The sequence below is a fragment of the Lactuca saligna genome, chromosome 7 (genome assembly GCF_052625555.1).
Source record: "Lactuca saligna cultivar CGN05327 chromosome 7, ASM5262555v1, whole genome shotgun sequence".
In the NCBI taxonomy this organism is placed as follows: Eukaryota; Viridiplantae; Streptophyta; class Magnoliopsida; order Asterales; family Asteraceae; genus Lactuca; species Lactuca saligna.
In genome coordinates this window covers 133191103-133198783 of record NC_136423.1, presented here as the reverse complement: position 1 = coordinate 133198783, position 7681 = coordinate 133191103, and the positions used below count along the sequence as shown (strand labels likewise).

Below are 7681 nucleotides of genomic sequence, written 5' to 3'. Positions count from 1 at the left end.
TTAAAACGAAAAAGTTGAGGAAAATTTATTTTCCACTTTTCCACTTGGTTCATTCTTATTTATTATGCACATACATCACCTACTCAACAAAACCTTAACAATAACACAATTTTCCAGCAAATTACATAAAGAAAACAAAAAAAAATATTCAAGTCTTCCAGTTTCTTTCTACAATAATTGCCTTTGCATTCTCATGACCTTTTGAAGAATGTGGATGAAATAGTATTTCTACAATAATTACCCTTCAGATGATCTGCAATACATTTGTACAACTTCATTCACTTTTTTTTACTTGACAAATCCATCAGTCAAGGAAACTTACAACAGTCAAAGCTGGCCTCATATCCCCCTATTCCATGTTTTATGAACGATTCAAGGCCTAGAACAAAAAAATGTTTTACAACTTGTTTATATAAAATAAAAAGATAATAATTTGAAATATACCTAATACATGTCAAGACTCCAAATATGTAGGGAACACCTGCAACAATATAAAGTGGATAAGTCAGTTAGAGAAAATATTACAAATGTGAGAAAGAACATCAAACTATAAGTGGTTTTTGGTTATATAAAGTTAAATACAAATTACTAAAATCGTCCCTGTAGTTTGGTCAAAATTACACGTTTGGTCCCGAACTTTTTTTTGCACTCGGATCATCCCTATGGTTTGATTTTGTTGCGTTTTTCGTCCTTGTGATTTGATTTTGTTTCATTTTTCGTCCCTTACATACATAAAGTTAGGGACCAAACATGCAATTTTTACCAAACCATGGGGACGGAAAACGCAACAAAATCAAACCCCAGGGACGATCCGAGTGCAAAAAAAAAAGTTAGGGACCAAACGTGCAATTTTGATCAAACCACAGTGACGATTTCAGTAATTTACTCTAAATACAACCTGAATTAAGGACAACAGAAAGGATCACATATGCAGATAAATTTGCAACAACATTGTGATGATTATCTTGTAAGATATTGCATACCACATCTCCTTATTTACCTGACTTTTCAGCAACTAGGAACCTACACCACCTAATAATGTTAGTTAATAATCCCAGTAGCATACAAAGGGTAATCAAATGACATTACAAAGATGTAATTTGGCCTTAGTTATAAATAAGGGAAATAATACATACATTATCTTATTCTCTGACATCCAATACTTATTTAATGTGTCCAAAGCACCCTCCATCAAAGGCCTTGTGACGATTTCATTAAATCATGCAATGACCTATGGATCAACAAAACTACTTCAAAATGAAAAATAAAGAGATAGCAAGAATAACGATATTAGAATTAAAAAAATCCTGGAAATTAAACCGCCTAGAATATTCTTCTAATTCTCCACAACAAGGATGATTTTTGTTCTAATTCTCCACAACAAGGATGATTTTTGCTTAGTGTATTCATCATGATGATACATATCTAAGATTCTATAGGTTGAGAATGTTTGGTTTGGCCTTATTTCGTGTTCTTCTTTAATGAAGGGATTAGGGTAAGATTAGATATTCGACAATCTTTAGGGTCCTGTGTTATGTATGATTAGCATACACGAGTGCTGCAGGGTTGGTGGAAGGTTCACGGATGAGTTTTATGGGGTCAGCTGGCCAGTTTCTAGATGTTTAGCCTTCCTCTAGGGTGTGAGGATTAAGTTCATGTGTATGCTAGTATGTATTGTTAGGGGTGTTTTGGTGATCCTTGAGACAAATATAGGTAGGTGTGGAAGGTAGTATGGGTTCGTACTACTATAAGCACATGACCCATACATGTAACAAGGACGTCATGGCCCCTAGGGCTTTGTTGGGAGTTGGTTCCCTGATATGATATGCGTTTTATCTGATGTCTCCATACTTGATTTTCATTATGGTTAGGAACAAATGATTTGAGGATCGTTCCAGATCGGGAGCTGTCAGTCAGGGTGGGTCAGTGTCACACCCCCACACCTACTTGGTAGAAACATTCGGGGGCGGAGGACATCATCTACAGTATCATAACAATGCATAATAGTAAACAAGCAACATCGTCATCCATTGCATTAATATTATAATTCAATACAAGTGTGTTCTGTGCCATAATAATAAGGAACCAAAAATGAGTAATCAAAATAAAGATGAATCTTGAAAGTTCTTTGTCTTCTCAAAACCTGTCATCAGTACCTGTCTACTGGTGACCTGAGAATACAAGTTATTTTGAAAGAGAGGATCAGGTTTTAAGCTGGTGAGTTCATAGGTATTAAGTGTCAATTGTTTGTATAAGTTTGAAGAAAGTGCTTGTAAATGTTTGTAAATGTTTATGGTAAATGTTTGTATCTCCTATAAAATCCTATATTTTCTACTAGAAATGTAGCCTTCTACCAAGGCTCGAATGTTCTAAATGTTGTTTCTTTGTAAAAGTGAATGTTTTTCCCGTGTATGACTATCATTACTAAAATATAGTTTTACATTACCGTTTATGTGAGAAGATCAAAAAGTGAATGCAATGGGAAAATAATGATGTACTATAGTATTGTATATAGTAACTACCTTAAACCAATTGTTAATTAAGGTATAATGTGACATGATTGTAACCATGCTTGATCGACTAGTAGAAAACATGACACTCGAAGATTTCGAAATGTTATGACATTCATCACCTGTAGACCTGCAGGTCGCACTATAGCTAGCAGTAAGTTGTAGAATCGTTAATCCAATATAAATATATACACAAATTCACGCTCTCCCTCCAGGAAACTCTAGGTACAAAACGTGACACGGCAGTATGATGCCAAGCCACAAAGTAGTGCCTTACATTAATGTTATAGCATTCTTGTATGTGTATAGTATGGTCTATCTATTCTAGCATATCATATGTTCTCTTTGTATAGTGTATAGTATGTTCCTCCTTGTTTCTCATTATAGTATGTTCTTTCTGTTTCTCGTTATAGTATGTTTGAACTGACTCATGTATGAAATGACTCTTGTATGTTTCATTATACTTGAAATAGTGAGTAGTAGACCTCTAAACTATACCTCTTATAGTTTACTAGTAATGTTGTTTGAATAATTAAGTATGTTTGTATACCTTTGTTACCCAAAGGCATTGAACTAATGTAAGAACTTTTATATCCATACTCCTATACATAATATATAACTAAGATTCAAATGACATTCAGACAAACAACCGATACCCTAAGTCCACTACCAATCAAGGAATAGGAAATAAAGCGAGTTATCAGTCCTAAGCCCTTTCAATCTTATTTATATACCTATATCTGGATATAAATGATTTTGACAAAATATAAGTTTAACAAAGTTTGATAAAGAGTTTTAGCATATAAAAGGGTCTGATAATTTGTTTTTGAAATAGTTGGTTGATAACACAGTTTGATGTATATGAAATCCACTTGTTTAATAGTTATTAATCACATGGGATTGATATAATAACTACAATGTTTCAACTTGTATCCCCCCATAAAAGCATTTAAAATCATTTAAAAGGTAAATTAGGGGTATGAACTCACCTGCAGTAAGTGATTCGAATGATTGCTCGATAAGGGATGTTGAGTGCTAAGTGGAATCTCAGGCACAAACGGATCCTAATAAGCATATAAAGACACATATATGTATATAATTAGTCTATAAGCAACTAATCATGCAAGGAAACCACCTTAGGGACTAGGAAAGACTTATATTGAAGTTTTACAATCATAAATGATTGCATTAAAGGGGTTTACGACCACACAATGGTGTGTGCGGCCAAGATGTGTACAGTCCAAGTGTATACAGACATGGAGTGTACGATCATGGAGTGTACGACGGTACACTCATGGAAGAACTTTCAATACAAGGGTTTACGACCATACGATATGGTGTGTTTGACGCTTAAACATGCACCAAACAAGGTTTTACCACCATACGATGAGTGTACGGCCGTACACCCTTGGTGTTCATGCATTTGATGAAGTATTAAGGCTATAAATCAAGTGTTTCTTAAGCCTAACTAGAAGATAAAAGAGATACTCACACTTTTGAAGGCTTCTAAAGAGTTCAAGGCCCAAGAACTACTAGGTGTTCTTGGTGTTATTGGTGAACGTGAAGAAGACTTAAAGATCTTTCCAAAAGAGATATTTCATGGATGAAATCATGGATCTTCATTAGATACAACAATGTATCAATTAATAAATGGAAGGAATGCTTACATCTTTGAAGATCAAGGTGAAAACTTCATGATAGTTGAGAGAGATTCGGATTTCTTGGCTTGGAAGTGTTAAAAGTGAGGGAAAAAGAAGGAAATGCTTATATATGGACATGAGTTCACGACCATGATGGGTGTATGGCCGTGCACCCATGTGTACGGCCGTACATTCCTCTTGAAGGAGTGTTTGGCCCGAATGCAACACTATGAATCAAGCAAACTCGTCCCAAAACCCAAACCTTGATTGTACTAGGCTTAGAACTCTCAAATAGATTCTAAACAATGCTAAACGATCGTAGTAAACAAGTCTGACTATTATTGAATTGAATGGTTGTACAAGATAGAAATTTCAGGTTGTCACATCATCCCCCTGTTAGATAGAATTTCGTCACGAAATTAGAGTTTAAGAAAAGACAAATCTCTAAGTGAAAAGATGTGGATATTTCAGTTTCATTTGATCGTCGTGCTCCCAAGTGAATTCAGGTCCTCGCTTCGCATTCCAGCGAACCTTCACTATCAGGATATTGCTTTGCTTCGTTTGCTTGACCTCTCGGTCTATGATCTCTACTGGTTCTTCCACGAAGTTGAGGTTGTCGTTGATCTCGATGTCGTCGATTGGGATTACAAGAGTCTCATCGGATAGAAACTTTTTCAAGTTCGAGACGTGGAAATTAGAATGTATGTTACTAAGTTCGCGAGGTAGTTTAAGTTTGTAAGCTACAAGGCCGATTCTAGTGATAATCTCAAAAGGCACTACGTATCTTGGTTTTAGCTTTCCACGCTTTACGAAGCGTATCAAGCCCTTCCAAGGTGAGACTTTCAAAAGGACACGGTCACCAACCTGGAATTCCAACGGTTTCCTTCTCTTTTCTACGTAGCATTTTGTCGGTCTCTAGAGGCTTTCAATCGTTCACGAATCTAAACGATTTTCTTTTTCATTTCCCGAATGATCTCCAAACCTGTGAGAGTGCTTTCAGACACTTGTCCTATAGCTAACTGGGTGTCACCACCTCATCCCAGCACAGAGGGAATCTGCACTTCTGGCCATAGAGGGCTTCAAATGGAGCAACCTTTATGCTTGTGTGATAATTGTTATTGTAGGAAAACTTGAAAAGGTGTAGATAAGTATCCCATGCTTTTCCGAAGTGTATCACATACGCTCGCAACATTGTTTCCAAAGTTTGAATAGTCCTCTCACTTTGTCCATCGGTTTGTGGATGGTAGGCTGTACTCATGTTCAACCTAGTTCCTAGGGAACTCTGTAGCGACTGCCAGGACCTTGAAGTGAATCTACTATCTGTATCAGAGATAATGGATATGGGAACACCATGCAGTCGTACAATCTCCCTAATCTATACTCTCATTAGTTTTTCCATCTTGTCAGTCTCTTTGATAGGCAGGAAGTGTGCATACTTTGTTAACCTATCTACGATTACCCAAATGGCGTCGATACCACCCGATGTCTTGGGCAACTTGGTTATGAAGTCCATCGTGTTCCGCTTCCACTTCCATTCTAGTATCTTCGGTTGTTGTAGTAAACTTGAGGGTTATTGGTAATCAACCTTAACCTTAGTGCAAGTAAGACACTTACTCACAAAGGTAGCAATCTCTGCTTTCATGTTAGGCCACCAGTATAGCGTTTTGAGTTCAAGATACATTTTATCTGAACCTGGGTGGGCGGAATATCGAGTTTTGTGCACTTTCGCCATGACCCAGTCTCTGAAAGCACCTTCTTTCGATTTCCTGATCCGGTCCATGAGATGTATGGCTCTGCCACCCTTGACTTCCAAGTTTTTATCCATCCCTCTTAGGTACTCACCCGCCACATATTTAGGTTTCAAGGCTTCTAGTTGAGCTTCCTTGATTTGTGCGGACAAATGCAAATGGATAATCATAGTCAATGATTTGACTTTACGACCAAAATATTCTTTCCGACTTAGGGTGTCCGCTACTATGTTGGCTTTACCCGGATGATAATGAATTTCACATTCGTAGTCATTGAGTAGCTCGAACCACCGCCATTGTCTCATATTAAGCTCCTTCTGTTTGAATATATGTTGCAAGATTTTGTGGTCTGTAAAGATAGTGCTTTTTGTACCATACAGGTAGTGTCTCCAGATATTCAGAGCAAATACCACTGCTCCTAACTCGAGATTGTGTGTGGTGTAGATGACATCGTGCGTCTTTAGCTGTCTTGAGGCATAGGCAATAACCTTTCCTCGTTGCATTAGGACACAGACGAGCCCTTTGTTGGAAGCATCACAATAAACCATGTAGTCTTTTATCCCATATGGGAGGGATAGTATCGGTGCGCTGCATAAGGCTCGCTTTAGCATTTGTAATGCCTTTTCTTGTTTTTCTTCCCAGTCAAAGGCCACGACTTTCCGGGTCAATGTAGTAAGCGGTTTTGCGATCCTAGAGATGTTTTGAATGAACCTGCGATAGTAGCCAGCAAGTCCTAGAAATTAATGAATTTATGTACGGGTCTTCGGTGCTGACTAGTTATCAATGGCCTTAATTTTCAAAGGGTCCACGTGAATTCCTTCTTTGCTAACCACGTGACCCAAGAATGCGACCCTTTGGATCCAAAATTCTTACTTTGAGAACTTTGCGCAGAGCTTTTCTGACCGTAGTGTTTTTAGGATCTTTCGTAAGTGTTTACTATGCTCCTCCTTACTACGAGAGTAGATAAGTAGGTCATCGATAAATACAATAACGAACTGATCCAAGTAAGGACGACACACCCTATTCATTAAGTCCATGAATACTGCGGGCTCATTAGTCAATCCAAATGGCATCTCTACAAACTCATAGTGTCCATAATGAGTTTGGAATGATGTGTTCGGAACATCCTCATCTAGAACTCGTAAATGGTGATACCCGAATCTCATATCAAAATTTGAAAAGTAATTCGCCCCTTGCAGTTGGTCGAATAAATCGTCTATGTGGGGTAGAGGGTAACGATTCTTGATGGTAAACTTGTTTAGTTCTCTGTAGTCGACACATATACGGAATGACCCATCTTTTTTCTTCACAAATAAGACCGGTGGTCTCTCAGGCGAGAAGCTTGGTCTCATAAAGCCCTTGCTGAGTAGTTCGTTAAGTTGACCGGATAGATCCTGCATCTATACTGGTGCTAGCCAATAGGGCAATTTGGCTACTCGGGTAGCCCCTGTAACTAAGTCGATTCTGGACTCGCCTTGGCGCTGTGGTGGAAATCCTGGTAGTTCTTCTGGAAACATGTCAGGAAAGTCGTGGACTTCTGGGATGTTCTTTATGTCTTTCGTCTCTTGGGACATATCGACAACATGAGCAAGCAATGAATGACATTCCTTTCGTAAGTATTTTGGGCTTGTATACTCGAGATGATACCAAGGTTCATGCCGAGTTTGTCGCCATAGATAACTAGAGTTTCGCTAGATGGTAGATTAAGACGAACGACATTCTCATAACACATGATGTCGAGATGGTGAAGACTCAACCAATCCATGTCGATTGTGATGTCAAA

The 7681-nt window shown here is 37.9% G+C and overlaps 1 long non-coding RNA gene across 3 annotated transcripts; it reads right to left on the bottom strand.

Moving 5' to 3' along the window:
• On the bottom strand, positions 1-1263 carry LOC145006067 (uncharacterized). Of its 3 annotated transcripts, none has more exons than XR_013662764.1 (4): positions 1137-1263; positions 445-1023; positions 323-379; positions 1-253 (listed from the first exon to the last, which is right to left on the bottom strand). It is a non-coding gene; the product is annotated as an uncharacterized LOC145006067 (long non-coding RNA). The 3 variants fall into 3 exon arrangements; XR_013662765.1 differs by having other exon boundaries at positions 445-481; XR_013662763.1 differs by lacking the exon at positions 1137-1263 and having other exon boundaries at positions 445-1128.
• Positions 1264-7681: the final 6418 nt, after the last annotated feature.